Source organism: Pleurodeles waltl, chromosome 2_2, assembly GCF_031143425.1.
Source record: "Pleurodeles waltl isolate 20211129_DDA chromosome 2_2, aPleWal1.hap1.20221129, whole genome shotgun sequence".
NCBI lineage: Eukaryota > Metazoa > Chordata > Amphibia > Caudata > Salamandridae > Pleurodeles > Pleurodeles waltl.
Genome location: NC_090439.1, coordinates 1,112,246,323 through 1,112,263,908, shown reverse-complemented (window position 1 = coordinate 1,112,263,908; position 17,586 = coordinate 1,112,246,323). Strand labels below are relative to the sequence as shown.

The 17,586-nt window shown below is 43.8% G+C and overlaps 1 protein-coding gene and 1 long non-coding RNA gene across 2 annotated transcripts in view; one reads left to right on the top strand and one right to left on the bottom strand.

Moving 5' to 3' along the window:
* LOC138282894 (ranBP-type and C3HC4-type zinc finger-containing protein 1-like) overlaps positions 1-17,586 on the top strand; it is a 383,289-nt gene that overhangs the window by 237,602 nt on the left and 128,101 nt on the right. The window lies entirely within an intron of this gene.
* Positions 4,454-5,953, bottom strand: LOC138274778 (uncharacterized). Its single transcript, XR_011200394.1, has 3 exons — positions 5,636-5,953; positions 4,852-4,915; positions 4,454-4,772 (listed from the first exon to the last, which is right to left on the bottom strand). It is a non-coding gene; the product is annotated as an uncharacterized lncRNA (long non-coding RNA).

The window sequence follows — 17,586 nt, the reverse complement described above, 5'->3', positions numbered from 1 at the left end:
TGCAAAGATAAGGCATTCTTTCCAGTATTCCTCATTTACAGTGGCATGAAAAGTATGCACTGCATTTCAGCTAGCTACCAAGTTTATCTGGCAGTTTCCAAAAATAGTTAATCAGCTTGTAAAATGTCCTTCCGCATACCGTGTCAAAAGCTTTGTCTGCATCAAGGAGGACACCTACCACTGATTAGTTAATATGATGGCCATGGCTTATGATGTATACCAATCTCAGGGTTTGACAATCTGTTGATCGTTTGTTGACAGAATCTATCAGTCAATTTGGAGAAGCTTTCTGCTACAGGTGAAGTCACTGAGGTGGCAAGTAGTGATGTTTTTGAGGCAGGAGCCAGATAGTATACCTCTGGGACAGTGGTTTGCAGGTTTGCCCCATGATGTCGATTTTTATGAAACACAATGACTCTTGCTTCTTGTGGGACTTAGGTTCTCTGATGCTGCCTGCATGCACGGACTGTAATGACTTGGGTTTGACCTTCTGTATCTTTAGAATCTGGGCTAACGCATTCAGTGTACAACGTGGGTTCTACAACTCTCTCTTTTTTTTTTAATATACCAACTTTGTTTTGTTTGTATAGTAACATGGCCCTGAGCAGATTAATGCAACTCAAAGTATTACAGCATTTCACGAGTACTTTATGATCCAACTTTGTCGTATCCATAATCAACAGTCAACCCCACCACATTGGAGCCCACACACGAAAATAATGTTTACACTTCTGAGCATGCAGCCCCCAACCATTTGGACCACATTTTATTGTATTTTTTCTAATAGCCCCTCACCAGGTGCACCGGCCGGTCCATCTGAGCACACCAGTCCTTCCTTCGCCTCCATTTTGACAGTGAGGGGGAGTGCTCATCACCCACTGTGCAGCAATCTCTCTTTTGGCTATGAGCAACGCCGTGCCCAACAATGCTCCTCTTAGTGCCTGTGAGCCTCCCACTTCCTCCATCACCCTCAAGAGGACCATCAACGGAGAAGGCTCCAGGGCAAGCTCCAGCGCAGTGGGGAGTTCATTCAGGATTTGCCTCCAGTGTCTCGTAATGATGGGGCAGACCAAAACTATGTGAAATAAATCAGCAGGTGAGTAGGAACACCTATTACATTGCCGAGTAGGTCGGGGCCCTGCCGGAGGGAGTCTGGCGGGGGGGTAAATATGCGCAATGTTAATAGTATGTTTGTACCAAGCGTAGTCTGGCAGAGATTGTAAGAGCACATGGTGCCATCGACGCATCCTGCCAGTCCTCATCATCTAGCGGTTGGATCCAGGCCTCCCACAGAGAGCGCAAGGGTTGAAGAGTTGGAGAGGCATTCAGTACTAGGGAGCAGTATATTTGTGATAACCACGCCCAGTGGCCTCATCATCACCTTGGCCTCCATGGGGCTGAATTCAGGTACTGGGGCATCCGTAGGAAGGTGTACCTTCAGTGCATGTGAAATAGCATTTTGGCCAATGCAGACGTCTGCTGACGTTTTTGAAAGGACATCACATGGGAACCATCCCAAAACCCTCACTTTTAAATACCCAGTATAGTAACTCTTATTATTGGGTTACTTAGGTCCCCATGATTGGCTAGTTCTACATAATTATTTGCCTAAATTCACACAAAACCTTTTGATCTTATATTTGGTTTCTAGAAAAATCAGAATGTTCTAAATAATCACAATTTGCTTTATTTCCAATAAATTCATGATAATGTTGCACCATTAAAACTGGACTGCAACATCACATACGAACTGCTACAAGCATACACACCATGGGGCACATGCAACACTTCGTCACGTGGCTCCATAGAAGCCTTCGTGAACTTCTGCTGACCTCCCTGGTCCCACTGAAGGCTACATGGAAAGACAACATGACCAGGAGCCTTCAGGACAAGGAATGAGACTTTCTGATTGAATACCCACAGAAAATCTCTAGAAACTCCCACTTCAGTTTTATGCAATTTTTCATATTACAACACGCCTATCTTACTCCACACAGACTACACAGCATGTTCCCCACAGCCCCTTCGACTTGTCCCCGTTGGCCCTCGTTGGATGCCAAATTATTACACATGCTATGGGAATGCTCTGTGCTGACCCCATACTTGGCACAAATGACTTGGGCTTTATCAGAACTCACAAACCGCGACCAATGGAACACATGGGAATACTGTATTTTAGGCTTGTTTCCCAGACCTAAAAGAGTATTAATGTGCTTTGTAGATTTGAAACATCTTACAACGAGACGGTGGCAATCCCTGACCGCTGCAAGGATTTTCTCATGGCTGAAGGATGTGGAGAAATAGGGATTGGTGGAGAGTGGTGCTTTATGCTGGGAAGAATACCTGGGATTGGTGAAGAAAACCATTACAATGGAATAGGATCCCCTGTTGTAGTCCTTTAAAGCCCTGGACTTCATTGACACTTAAGCAGGCCCGTAAGACCCCAGCATGGACGTGAACAATATTGATCAACACAAGTTCTCCTGTTCCCTGATTAGACATATCCCCATCTCAGTCGTGTTTGACTTTGTGAAGACCCAATACATTCCAATACTCGATTAACACCTCACATTTACCGGGCACACCTTTGTTAAGCAGCGGTGACAGGTACCTGATAAATGACAGACCTGCCACTGATGGGAAACAGACTTTTCTACGCGGCCGGAGTAGGGTTTAGGGTGGGTTCGGGGTAGTTTTTTGGACAGGGTGGAGTCATCTTTCGGACAGGGTGGGTGTTAGGAATTAGGGCGGGGTCAGGGTAGTTTTTAGGACAGGGTGGGGTCGGTTTTAGGGTTCAGGGCGGGGGGGCAGCATAGTTTTTAAGACAGTGTGGGGTAGTTTTTAGGACAGGGTAGGTTTTAGGGTTTACGGCAGGGCAGGGGGGGAAGGTAGTTTTTACAACAGGGTAATTTTTAGTGTTTAGAGTGAGGGTCAGGGTAGTTTTTAGGACAGGGCATGGTAGATTTCAGGGTTTGGGGCGGGTGGGCGTTGTAGTTTTTAGGACAGGGTAGGTTTTAGGGCGGGGTGACGGGATCCAGGGGGGTCGTATCACACAACCACGCATGCCCGTTACCACATATACCTTTACTAAGCATGCTTTCACAAGGACATTTTTTGTAAAGGCATGCCGTGGTTCCGACCTGGTTAAGCCATGCGTGGTTCTGTGATACAACCAACACTGATTGTACAAACATTTAAATTATCACGATAATAGATGCTTGTTTATGCAAATTCAAAGCAGAACAGAAATATTGTATGTTTTTCCTGTTCTCTATTGTGTAATTGTTCTTTCCTTAGTAGTCTTTCTATTTTTAATTTTTCCTTGTTCTGTATATAGTTGATGTGCTTTGCCCATTATATAGGTTAAAGTCCTCATCAGGACTTAAACTAGTACTCAATAATTTCTTCATTGTTCTCATGGCTGATTTCTTCTTAATTTTATGGTGATTGCAAAGATTTGTAAATACTTGTGAAATGCTGTTTACACTGGGGCACTGGGTGGGTGGGGGTAGATGAGGGGCTACTGCAACTGGGCTGCTAGGTAATATGATTCAAAATCAGGGGTGGATAGTTCCTCCTGAGAGGTGGGGCATTGTAGTGTAGAGAGAGCTACCTGTCGGCGCCCAGTGCCCCAGATGAAGGTTGTTATGATGGAGTTGAGGTTTGTAAAGAACGATCTGGGTAGCATCGTAAAGAAGTATAAGAATCTAGGCAATACTATCCTTTTTAAGATAGCTATCCGCCCAGCCCCATGTAGTGGTAGCATACTCCAAAAATCTATATGCGTTTTTAGGTTTCTAGTCGCAAGCCCCAAGTTCCCAGAAAGTATGTCAGAATCAGTATAGTAAATCTTGACCCACAGGTAAGGAAGACAGTGTGGTTCCCAGAGGAGTTGACCCAGGAGTGCAGGGGTTGGAGCAACACTCAGGTTTTTTTTTTTTTTTTTTTTTTTTGCCAGTTCACTTTCAGGCCTGAATAAAAACCGAAATCCTCCAAGAGTACTCTGGCCCCTGTAAGATCATTCTCTGCGTCTTACGAGATTGTAGGCATAGAGTGCTATTCTGTGGGTGATGGGGCTGACCAGAAGGCCTCTGTAGTTGATGCCGGAGTGTGTCAAACTTGCAAGGGGTTATATTGTTATTTAAAATAGCAGTGGTAGCAGCGGACACCCCTGCTGCATGCCCCTTTTGACAGGAATAGCTCTCAGACATGATATATCCTGTGCGGACTTGAACAGTGGGGTCGATATATAGGAGGCGTGTCTGAGCCACAAAGTTTTTGCCAAGCCCAATAGAGACTACATTGCCCCCATAGGGGAAGAAACAACTAACAAACACATTCTTCCACAGTAACAAGCAGCATAGCTATATGAGCAATTAGAAAAGTTACTTTATTGTTTATATACAATAAAAACCAATTTACATTACAATCACATCAAAGGAAGCCCCTATCAGAAACACCCCAATATAGAAGGACAAAAGAAAGTGCAAAGATCAAGTACTCGTGATCAGAAAAGGAAACGAGATAATAAATCTCATAGCCATCAATATGTCATACATTAAAAAACAGCCTGTTGGTTAATCTTCTTCTGCATTGAACCAATCTTAAATTAAAAAAGGCATAAAATCCCCCATATTAGTCCTTCATCAGCACTATAGACAGTAACCAGATTCAGGCTGAAGAATCATCGTCGACGTTTCGACCCCCTTTCGCTCTTGGGCCAATTCAAAGCTCCTTAACTGGTCTTCTTCAGGACTAACCGATAGGGACCCCTTAAAAATCCAAAAGAAATCAATCAATCCAACTCAAAATCACACCACTATGCTGCAAACACTCACCATACATACTTACCCATTGCTTCAAAACAAATGATGTCACCACAATCATCTTCAAAGTTACTTCGAATCGAACAAATCTACAAATCCAATCAGAAATCAACTCAATTAATCACCTTACCAATCCCTTGTAGAAAATAACCTACAATAATATTTTCCTCTGATTTTTATCCCACATTTATACACATACCTTTTCACTCATTGAATAATAATCACACGAAGTACATCCCATGTATCACTCCTTCCTTATTCCTTTTCTCCTTCAAAGAAAAACAAAATAACCTAATTGTCTAAATACACCTACTCAGTGCACCCACATCTCTTATGGGTATCTAAAAACCAAACACCCAACTAAATTCACTACATATTCCTATCCCTTCCATACATTGTGAATTTTAAATATATCACCCTAAAATCCTTCAACAATCCGATTGCCTCGTGAATGTTACTCTCCTTATCGTATTTTATCACATCCACATTTAGCAACAAAAAAAACGCAGCATGTCAAAAAAACGTGCCTGTATAATCCACATCAGTGCGTTTTACTCACAGGCTCTCACAAAAATGTTTTTAACAATTTTTTTTCAAAGACCCCACAATCTGCCCTCATTACTTCCGCCTGTCTCCAACGATCATTGCCAAAGACTAAAGCCACAGGGGATCGCTCCACCACCTTCGAGTGCATTAAGTAAATCCCACAAATGCGCTATATTAGTTCAAAAACGTGACGTGCACTGCGCACCGGTCATTAAATCAAACATAGCCGGCATCCACATTCCAGAATCCTCATATCAAGTTACCTCTGGACCACCAGTGTCCTCTTTATAGATCTTCTGCCAGAGCCGCTTTCACCAAGTTAAAGACGCAGGGTGTTAAAAAAAAAAAAATGCAGACTTTTATGAGCCGCATTCGCACATCCGCTTTCCGGCGTCTACTGGCATTTCGGGAATGTTACACCCGGCGCTTTCATCAGTTTCACCTGACTTGGGCGCCCGTTCGAGAACAGGAACAGACGGGGAATCGCTCCCTCTACGGGCATCTTTAGTGAATATAACAATTACGTTATTCTAGCTCAAATGCGCTATACTCACTAAAAGAACATGCCGGTGATCCAAGCAATTCCAACACACGCCAACAGGTTAGAATCCTTCAGCCAGTTACATCGTGCTATTGTCTCACGTTAGTGTTGGTACAAGTACTTGATCTGTCACTATTGAAGAATTCTAACTTCACGCCACAATAAATTCATACACCTGCGAGAACAACTTGGGCTATCACATACGCTCTTAAGCCCTCATTCTAAATGTCTCTATGTGAAGTCATATTCATACATAACTTTCTCATCTATTACATTTGTAAACTCCTATTGCTCTAAGTCAACCATTAACCAAGCTAACTGTCTGCCTGGCTATTTCCTCATATTCATTCAGACCCTCACTGACTGAGTCTAAAAGGTGTATCCATTTATATTCTCTCAAATTCAAAACATTTGTCAGATTCCCCCCTCTTTGGTTAGGAACGATCTTATTAATCACCACCCATCTCAAGGAGTCCACTGAATGGTTCAATGCAGTAAAATGATCTACCAAAGGTGCACCTTGTATTTTACATCTGATATGGCTACAATGCTGCAAGATCCGTACCTTAACTTTTTGTTTGGTCTGCCCAACATATATCAAATCACATGAACATTTGATGACATCATTTACATTTGCACTATTACAATTCATATGTTCTCGGAATGTCACAGACACATTTTTGTACTGAAATGTTTTCATCTCCAATCATTGTGTGCAAGCTTTACATGAACCACATTTAAAATGACCCACAATTTTCGGTAAGTTTAACATTGATAGCAGTGAGGGTTTTTTGGGTCCGCCTAACATAGCGCTCACCACCCAATCCTTGATGTTCTTACCCCTCTTGAACGCATGCATCGGGGGATCATATATTTCAAGATCATCTAAAATCATATTCCAATGTTGGTTAATAACTTTTCTTATTTCTGTACTTCTAGTACAGTACGGTGTAACACAAATCAATCTGCTATTGCCACTGTCTGTCCGTCCTCTAGGTTCAAGGAGATTCTCCCGATGACAAAACCAAGCTCTTTTACGCGCTTTTCGGGTACCCACGTATTACTAACCGATTCCTCAACTCTTCAGATTCTGTGAAATAGTCTGGTTTACGAGAACAGTTCCTCCGAAGACGGAGGAATTGTCCATAGAGTAGATTGTCCCTCAATTTACAAGGATGATGGCTAGAATGTTGTCGCAATGAATTTTTCACTCTCCTTCCTATAGAGAGTCATATATAAACGATGTTCATGTACTCTAATAGTTAAATCTAAAAAATTAATCACAGAGGAACTGTATTGTATAGTAAATTGAATATCCTCCGATCTCTCATTTAACCATTTATGGAATGTAGTCTTTGTAACATAGTTTCTACCCAGCCCCTGGGGGTTATTTGGGTTACCCTCTGTGGTTCGTATTATAACCAGCCCAATAGAGAGCATGACAGCATATAAATAGTCCCACTCTATGCTATTAGTGGCCTTCTCAATATCCACAGCTAGTACCGGAGCATGTGCCCTATCATATGTGGTAGCCTGGAGGAGTGTGAGCAAATGCCGCACATTGCCAGCAGTAGGCGGGGGGGATAAAGCCCGCTTGATCAGGGTGAATTAGCTCAGTCATTAGCAGAAGCAGTCTATTAGCTAGAATTTTGCTTAGTAGCTTATAGGCTATGTTTAGCATTGATAGCGGATGGTAGGCTTTAAAGTTTGCTGCTAGTCTCCCTGGTTTCAGGAGGGGCATGACTAGTGCTTCCCTGGTTGTCAGCAGGAGTCTCCTGCAGCCTTTTAGAGGTCAACTAGTTATGGGGCAAGTTCTGCCGCATAAATAGCGTAGAATTCGTCCGGGAATCCATCTGACCCGGGAACTTTGCCCTTAGCCAATCCTTTAATTGATCCTAGAATTTAAGGCAGTGTAATGTCCACACCCACGCCTCCGGCCTCCTCATCAACAGGGGGAGCTCTACAGCCACGAGGAAGGCTAGGAGGCCTGGGGTGTCATGGGGGCTCCTGCTCTTGTACAAATCTTGATAATATTACTTGAAGCACTGGTTTATGGCAGCTTGGGAGTAGAGCATAGTTCCCGCGTGGGAGGCAAGTTCCACTATGGTCACTTCTCTTTTGGCGGGGTTAGCTAGCCATGCCAAAAGGCGGCCAGTGCGGTCGCTTTCTGTGTGCAATCTATCCATATAGGCTCTGTAATCGAATGCGTATAGGTTGCTCTGTGTGAGCTACAACTTGCTCTTTGGCCTCCAGCAAGTTTTGGTGGGCGTCTGGGTATTCAGGGCGATGCATTTCTGCTTCCCTGAGTGTCTTCTCTGCTTCAGAAATCTCCTGGTGCAGTGTATTCAGAACACTCATTGATTCTGACAGGCAGTGGTCGCGCAGCACTGTTTTAAAGGCATCCTACTCTACTTGTGGGGTAGATGCTGTTCCAGTGTTCTCAGTGAAGAAGTCATGTGTCCTCACCAAATCATTTTCTGAAATCATGGGTCTTCTAATGACTCAGGTTTAAGTTGCCAAGTGGGAATCTTGGAGTGTGATTTATTCCATCCCAGGCTTAAGGGGACTGGATTATGATCGGATAAGGTGCGGGTGAAGTATTCCACATTATGGACCTGCCAAGCACAAAAGGTTATCTAGTCGCACATGGAGATCGTGCACAGGGGAGAAAAATGAATTATCTCGAATTTGAGGAAGGGCCAGGAATCAACAAGATTCCAATTCTCCTGCCAATCCAGGAAAGCGCGGGCTGTGCAGTAAGTAGGGGACTCATGCAGCGGGGGATCGGATTGATCAAGCGTGGGGTCAGCAATACAATTGAAATCTCCCCTGATTAGGGTATTGTTAAGTAGGAAGGGCGATAGATGTGCAGAAGCTACCGATTTTTGGTGAGATAATGATTATAAGATATTTTCCAACACTGAAAAACCCATCCTGACTAAAACATAAACAACAGAAAAAACAAACACCAGTGCCGCTTTGCAAGGACAAGAAACAGAAATTCTGCCATCCAAACGGTTAATATAATCTAAACACTCTAAGTATGCTGTGGGAAGTGCAATACAGCCAGTCCCAGGGTCCCAGCCGGCCAGTCTCTGATCCAGCATAGAACTGTAGTGTAGTCACCCCTTAATGCTAAGGATTAATGCTACATAGTAAACAGCATGCAGAGACCAAGCGATCAATGCAGTGCACCAGCCATCCCTCCTATCATCAGAGTTCGGTGCAAGGATGAAATGCACTAGATCACTTCGTCTGCAGCCCTGGGAGACCCTTCCGGAGGTACGAAAATGGGTGTTTCTGATGTGGAGGAGTCATGATCCGAATCTGATCCCGTCTCGTCCGGCTCCTGGAGTGGGGTGGACCACCCAGAGCCACTCATTCACACCACTGCCTCTACTAGTCTCTGTCTGTCACTTCTCATGAGTGAAGGAGCTGTTGGTCTGTCTGGTGTGCCGCATCGTCAGGGCGCAGTCTGTGGTTCTCTGACCACAGTCGAGCTTCTTCCCTGGGTCCGGCCCGAGGCTGCTGGTCTATCCAGGACCAAATGTCCAATGGTGTGTGGAAAGAATTTAGTGCCACTAGGGGTGACCTCTCGCAAGCGAGCTGGGAACTGCATTGAATATTGGATTCCCATCTCACATAGGTTTTTTTTTTTTTTGCGTCCATGAACTATGCCCATTGTCGTTGGACTTCACGAAGTCAGGGAAGATCATCACCCTACTGTTTTCCACAGTAAGCGTCTCTCGCTGTCGAACTTTCTTCAGGATGTGGTCCCAGCCTTTGTAGTGGAGTGGCCTGGCCACTACGGGGCGTGGAGGACCTCCAGAGGTAATGATCTCGTAGGCACTCTATGGGCATGTTCCAGTGAAAAAAATGCAGACAGTCCTTCTGGAGCCACCACCATTAAAAACATTTCTCATGATATGCCACCATATCAGCTCCCCAATCTTTTAAGGTAGTCCAACTATGCAGATATCATTGGGGTGCGCCTTATTTTCTGTGCCTTCTGCTCTAGCTTCCAGGTGCTTGAAACGTGAATCCATAATAGTGAGTTGTCTGTTTACTGTACGCAGTGTAGGAGACACGTCAGCGAGGTCCCTTTCGTGGCTGTCACTCGTTCAGTTAGTCGCTTATGAATGTCTTGCAGGAGACCTAGGTCTGTACCAAGGATGTCTATTTTACTTTCAAGTGCCTCACGCAAGGCGGTGATGGCTTGTAGGATGTCTTGCAATGTAGGGGTCAACATGGGGCCCTAAGGAAGCACTATGGTCCTCTCCTCCTGCCAGGGTATCTCCTTCATTCGGGCACGTCATCACGTTTGAATTCAGGTCTCGCTTATGAGCGCTTTTACCCATGACAATCAGTGAAGCAGGGTTGAGGTGTTGTGAATAGCTTACTGGGCAGTCTCCGAGGGGGAGAGGTGCCCCCGATGCCCGAAGAGGTCAGAAGAGTGTCTCTGATCTGGGAGGTGCTTGAGCAGACTTCAGCATGTATTTGAGGTGCTTATTAAATGCAAGAGGTATTGGGGCACTACACTGTAGATTTTTTAAGCATTCTGCTATTAAGGGTCAAAAACAGCTTGGAACAATTCGTTGGGTGAGGTCCGGGTCATGAGAGGTGGCCTCATCCAGGCCTCTGGGCAGATCCTCCCCTACTGACAATGCAAAAGTGACTGCTGCTCAATTGTGTCCTTCCCTGCCTCTCTGTTATGCAGCCGTTAATGGATACTCTCTTTACCTGACACTAACTCATAGCAGGGCAGGAGGGTACAGTTCCCATTGAGGGAGTATGCACGCAGGTGCCAGAAGTAGGTACTAGTTCTCACAACTCCAGCTACGGGTGCATATTGTAGGTTATAGTCTGCAGTGCTGAATGGCATCTGTGTATTGTTGACCCTTATCTGAAGGCAGGGCACGAAGGCAGCGGGCCTCCTATGTGTCAATGCCCACTTCTGATGGGTTCGCAGCCTAGGTTACGTCAAGAAAGACCCTGCTGGCATGGGGAGGAAAGCCGCCCCCACTTCCTCCCCCCCCGTTCTCCTAGGTCGCACACCCCGGTCCCCCAGGGCCCTCTAGGAGATGACTGGAGTGGTGGCACCCTACTGCTGACCGCGGCCCGTGAGTCCACCACTGTCTCTATGGAGAGTTCGCTGATGCAGCGGACGTATTGAATAAACCAGCTTTCGTCTGCCGCACACTGGTGTCTGCATGCCAGCAGAATGGGGCCTGGCCCCGCATGAGCATTCAGGAATGCCTCTTTCTTCATGCGCTGCTGGCCACACACCCCCTCCCCCCATCCCCCCACTCATAGCCCGTGATTTATGTATTCTGTGAGGTTCAGAGAAGTCATCTCTGCCCATTCCAATCAGTCTGTTTGCTTTGGGAAGCATTCAACACTTTTTTCACACCTATTCAAATGCTAATTACTAGTTGGCCTAAGTGGGAGAGCAAATGCAAATTTAGCTTCCAGGAACTTCAGGCAGGGAAAATTTAACATTAGTAAAATTAAAATTCCAACTTCTCCTTTGAATTAGATTTTTAATAACTATTAAAATAGTTGTTTCATTACTTTTCCAACTAGTTCCAGTCCCCAAATACAAAATTGAAATTTTTCTACTTCGGTCACCGAGGTCTGCCACAGTGCAAAATAGCTTTTTGGGTGCTAGTCACTGCAAAGACATGCTAACATCAATCAGTCAATAAATAACTTTATTTCGGCTAAAAGCCATAAAAGTATCCCGTAACAACATACCAAAATCATACAATAAAACAATTGAAGGATAAAACAAGAATTGCCACATAATACATTAAAAAAGCCCTAAAAAATTCCTTCATAGTAAGTTATTAAAACACACAAATATAAAAATGATACAAGACGGACAACAAGTTTTAAGAACCCTGTAAACCTTTGCATCTTGGTTCCATTTAGTAGTCTACTTCAGCCAAAAGTAATTTTAATCTAAAATAAATTGTTAAAACACACAGTTATGACAGTTCTCTAGTTCTTATGGCCCAAGCAGTTTGTAAGTACCTTGCGACTGCAAAAACTACCTTGTCACTTGTGTCACTTGCCAGAATGCGTAAGGATGTATTGCATTTCCTTATCCCCATTGATCTGCATAAAGGAATAATCCACTTCTTCCTAGTTGTCAAATATCTGGAACAAAAGAACATAAAGTGAGCGAGTAACTCTGGTTGCTCGTGACAAAAATGGCAAAAACTCAGATTGTGATCCTCCTTACTCCACCTCGCAGTGAATGTCTTGAGTGGCAAAATCCCTAACCTAAATTTGATAAAAAGGGTTTTATTGTAGGGGGATTTATATTATCCATATAGGCCTCAAACTTAGGACTGCATTTATGATCTAAAAACTGTAATGTCCTGCTGCCTTGAGTTTTTTTTTACCAAGTTTGCACTAGAATAGTCTCCCAGTAGCACTTCCTTATGCGTGCTTTTGCTTCCTTGGTCAAAGTACAAGGATCTCTCCATACCTCCTCCATTTTGAGGAATTTACTCATGTCTCTAATATATTTATCCAAGGAATTTTTAATACACCACCGTCCATTAGAAGCTCAGCTGTTGCTGTTTGATAGGTGGACAGGTGTTCGGAAGTCAAAAGGCGGACCCAGTACATAAGAGGTCTTAGGGCAATTTCATTATTGATCTCGTTTAAAGCTAAGTCAAATCTAAGGGGTATAAGAGGGGTACTCATCGGCAGCCGCAAGAAGTTACGAATAAAGCGGTTTTCTATCGTCGTCGGACTTCTGGAATTACAGTGTCCCCATAGCTCAGCACCATAAGTTGAAGCAGCCACTACTGCTGCTTTATATACTGTGATAGTAGGTGAAATTTCCACTTCCGAGATGTTAGCAATTTTTCTCCCTATTGCTACTTACCTCTGCCGAAGGACAGACAAACTCTTCCCGATCTGTGCCGACCACTGTTGGTCGTCTGCTTGTCTGATCCCCAGATAGTCAAACTGACTAACTCTCTCTACCAGTTGTCCTGCTATAGACATTTTCCCCCTAAATGACTTATGCAGGTTAAAGGCCATAAACTTTGTCTTCGTTGGATTTATTTCTAGGCCCCTCATGGTACAAAAATTAGAAAAAGCATCAAGTTCATTTTGTAAACCCATTGGGGTTCTTGAAATCAATAAGGTGTTGTCCGCAAACATTAAAATGGGGACAGGGACTCCTGCTAGCTTTGGGGCATCATGATTACAGTATCAGCTGATCTACCACACCGTTGATAAAGAGGTTAAACAGAGTGGGAGCCAAAACACACCCCTGTCTGACCCCCTATCAACAGGTATGGCTTCTGTCAGATCTCCACCTTGAGACCAGCGTACCTGGGCATAAGTGCCCTCATGAAGGTGCCTAATCAATCTCAGCAATTCTTTGTCAAGTTGGTAGGTCTCCAGGACATTCCACAATAAGTCCTGAGGGACCATGTCGAAGGCAGCTTTTAGGTCGATAAAGGCCACATACAAGTGGCTCTTGCTAAGTGTCAAGTATTTCCAACAAAGGAGGACATGTTAACATTACATTTCTACATATCCTACTGTTAAATACCATGCATCCTGCCTTGTAGACTACAAGGCCTACTTTGGAATGGCTTATTAGTATTTAAAAGGGAGGTTTTGACCTGTCAAAATTATTTTGACAACTCTAATTGCAGTGTTTAGACTGCCAAAGTCAGGCTACAATGGTAGGCCTGAGGCAATGTTTTACACTGTCATTGTAGTGGATAGCACAATAGGTGGTGAAGGCCACTAGTGACATTTCACTTACAGGCACTGTGTACATAAGTAATTTAATTATACCAACTAGGAATATGCCAAGACAACCATGTGTAAAAAAGGCAGCCCAGACATTGTATTTCTGAGTAACAGGGCTAAAAGGCACAAAGTTCTAACAACAGCACAAATAATATGGTTCAGCAAAAGGTGAAAAATGGGGTGACCACACAGAAAAGGTGGATTCCCTAAAAACACCCCTCCAAACCCAGACCGTACTATTGAGATCAACTTGTGACGCAAGTCTCTGTGAACTTACTCAATACTTTGCAGTCGATGATGAAGACTTTTCAGAAACTGGTCCCTCAGCTGCTGCAACCACCTGTCCCACCACCACGTCAGCTACCTTCACCTCAGTCTTCACCTTCTATGGCATGCCCAGAGACATTTTCTTTGCCACCTACACTTTCTCAAGACATGAGAGAAAATGTACCATGGGATAGTAAGCAAGAGGAGAAAAAGAAAAAGATGAGGTCTCTTGTCTCCATTGCAATCTGGAAGATGAGGAATGGACATACTTTGTATTGCGCAGGATAGTGAAAAGAAGCATCTCAACCTGAGTCCTCTTTGGAAGATGTTGCTAATTTCTATTCATTATTGGAGAGGGCAGCAAAAACATTAGGCTTAGCGATGGTGAGAGTGGCGCAGCAATGTTTACGATTTCAAAGAGCAGCTAAGAAAATAGGTAACGTTGATTCCTAACCTAAATTATGTATTAGTGAAAGGCTGAAATTAATGAAGACAATGGCTACTGTTCAGATAGTCGTGCCACGCTTAGAAAAAGGAACTATAGCACGATGCACAACTCTCACTGGCTACCCAAAGACTGACTCCATCATCACTGCAGCAGCCAAGCGATAGTTTAAAAATCTTATAGCATATAGCTGTGCTCACCCGGTCAGGGACAGAATTGGTATGGACAATTGAAGACACAGAATTAGTACCAGAGTAAAAGCCTCACTCAAAGCAGCCAACACCTTGGCTGTCTTAGTCAGTATGACCCCCCAAATGGAGAACATTTTGCCATGGGTGGGCACATGGGGCAAAGCAAAGGCAATTATGGTAGCTATCATTGATGTAGCAATGGGGGACTCAAATCAGGGTTTCCGGTCGTTGGATAGAAATGTGGTTCGTAGGCAAGGCTAGTTCCATCCAGAGGAGCAGGTCAAAATACTGTATATTCCCTTTGATGGCAAAGTCCACCTCAGGAAGCATGTTGGTAGTATGTTAGGAAGCATTGGGCACATACAGTATGTGATCCCTGGGTACTCAAGTGACTTTCGTCATTCTTTTGAACTTTCAGAAAATCCCTGATGATGGATGGACAGGGCTAACAGTAGTACCCTACGGTCAGGAGTAGAAATACACCTGCCAGAGGTCAACAACTTCACTTCAGAAAACACTAAATGCACCTAATTTTCTGCTGCTGCACTTACCACTATGCTTCACTCTGGCGTTTGGGGCTAGAGAATTTCTCACTTTGACTCAGAGTGGAGCAAAATCGCAGACTATTGCTGGGTGTTCCAGATGGTGTCAGACGCACCCGGGTTCCAGAAAAAGGTACTTTGTCATTCACTCATGAGGGAACATCCACACCTTCAGCAACTTCAGCAGGAGATTTTTATTATTCTCAAGGGAACAATCAAACAAATTCCCACGGCCCAAAGAAAACAATGCTTTTTTTCAGGATTCTTTTTGGTGAATAATGGGACAGGAAGGAGGCTGATCCTGGACCTGTTGGATCCTAACACGTTCTTCAGGAAGAGTCCTTTTACAAGGAACTTTTCAAGCATTACTTTTGTTGCTACAACTCCCTGGATATACAGGACATTTGCTTTAAAAAAAATTCACCCAAACCACATACAACAGATAAAGTTTTCAGCAGTGGGACACAACTATCAGTTCCGGGTGCTTCCCTCTGACCTAAAATCTGCTCTGTGGGTATTTAGCAAGTGCCTTGCCCCAGTATTCACCTTTCTTCAACATCAAAGCCACCAGATCTTCCCATAGCTAGATGATTGGCTGGTGAAGGCCTCCTCCAAACAGGTAGCCCAGGCTTCCATAGTAGTCTGAAACAGCTTTTCCCATTGGCTGCACGCAATATTTAGTGTGGTCAAGCCTGTTATCCACCTACTACATCACTCCAGTTTCTGTGAGCAACCCTGGACCAACAGGTTAGTCAAAGTGTTCATGTCAAGAGAAACAATCTCAAAACTATGGATTATGACTGCAAGCGTAGCACACTCTTTATCAGAGTGTAGTGCTCACTACTGGATCTCATGTAATCACGCATTGCGCTATTATTTTGCCACCTACAGAAGATACCAGTTCAGTAGTAACAGAAACTAGACAAAGGGCTGCCCATTCATGAGGTGCCATTGTCAAATTAATTTGTCACCTTCTGCAAGCTCTGCTGTGGTGGACATTCCCAGACAATCTAAAAGCAGGGCTTTCATTTCAGCCAACAGAAGCCATACTTGTCATTTTGACAGGCCCCTCCATCAAGAGTTAGAGAATTAACCCCTAAGCTTTCCACAACCGGAATGCGATTGGCGAAAGAGAAATGCCACTATATCAGTGTTCTAGAGTTACAAACCACCCATCTGGGTCTACAGGGATTCCTATTGCAACTGTTGAATGAAACCATCAAATATGACATCCATTTATTTCATTACCAATCAGAGGGGCCACAAGGTTCTGTACCGTCCGAAAAGGCACAGCTATTGTGGGACCGGACCACCTCAAACTGCATGGACATGGAACAAGAACTTGCAGGTCATGTGGTGTCCTGTGAGTGATGATTGTGCTGTCTGCAAACTAAATTTGGAATACATTGCTGTCCTAGTGTCAGTCCTTCCCCATTACACACCCTTGACACCCCCCCCCCACCCCGCACCACCCCCAGTTCATCACAACTCCACCAGTATTTAATTTGCTGAGTTGTAGATGAAGCTTCATTTTCGAGATGCTTTATTCAGTAGCATAAGGAATGGAAATTGTAAAATGGCCTGCTTGATCTTAGTTGGAGCTTAGAAGACAGGAATCACAATTAAAGCAATGCATTTACTTTTAGCTACTGTAGAGTAGTCCATGCTGTAAACCTGGTGATTTGCAAGGTTGAACTTGCAGTTCACCAGGTGCAAGTTCATCCGTTTTCTGAAACATGCTCTTAGGGTTCCCCATCAGAATGTATGAGTGTAGTGCAGTTCTGACTGACATTTGTATTGGTTTCTTCATAGTGGAAACAATTAGGAATGAGTTGTTCCTCTGTCAGTATAGGCTGTATAATAACTTATGCAATAAAATTAGTTTTTGCTTATTGTGTTTGGCTTTCACAAGGCAGAGGCAGTTACAATAATTTAAAGGCTCTTTCTTTGCTGAACAACCGCCCATGGTGTTTGTCCATTAGGAGAATTCTTTTGATGGAGGATTCTGTCCCCAGAACATGGGGTGTGATTTGAGTGTTTTTGGATGCCAGAAGGCTGAGATCTATGCTAGGTGCTCACAGTTGTAGCACATGATAGATGCTTCTCTGGTGAAAGAGCAACTGCAGAGTCTTGTGACTGCTGAAAGGTCTGCTGGCTTAAATTTTTGGTTTACTGACAGCGTTACTATGAACAATGGAAACTTCTTGTTCTTAGCAATCTGTGTTATATTTTTCACTTGAAGCCCCAATGCTGACAAGTCAAAGAAGGTTTATCCCAGAGATGCGTTTACTTTTTTTAAAACGTTTATTTAAATTTTTGAGTTACAGACAAACATAATTCAATCAGGTAGCCGTAAGTTGACCACAGCAAAACATAGAATGCACAACACCTCTGCAACTAATCATCACTATTATTTCTGAAGTGCATCAAATTCCTGATTGTTTTA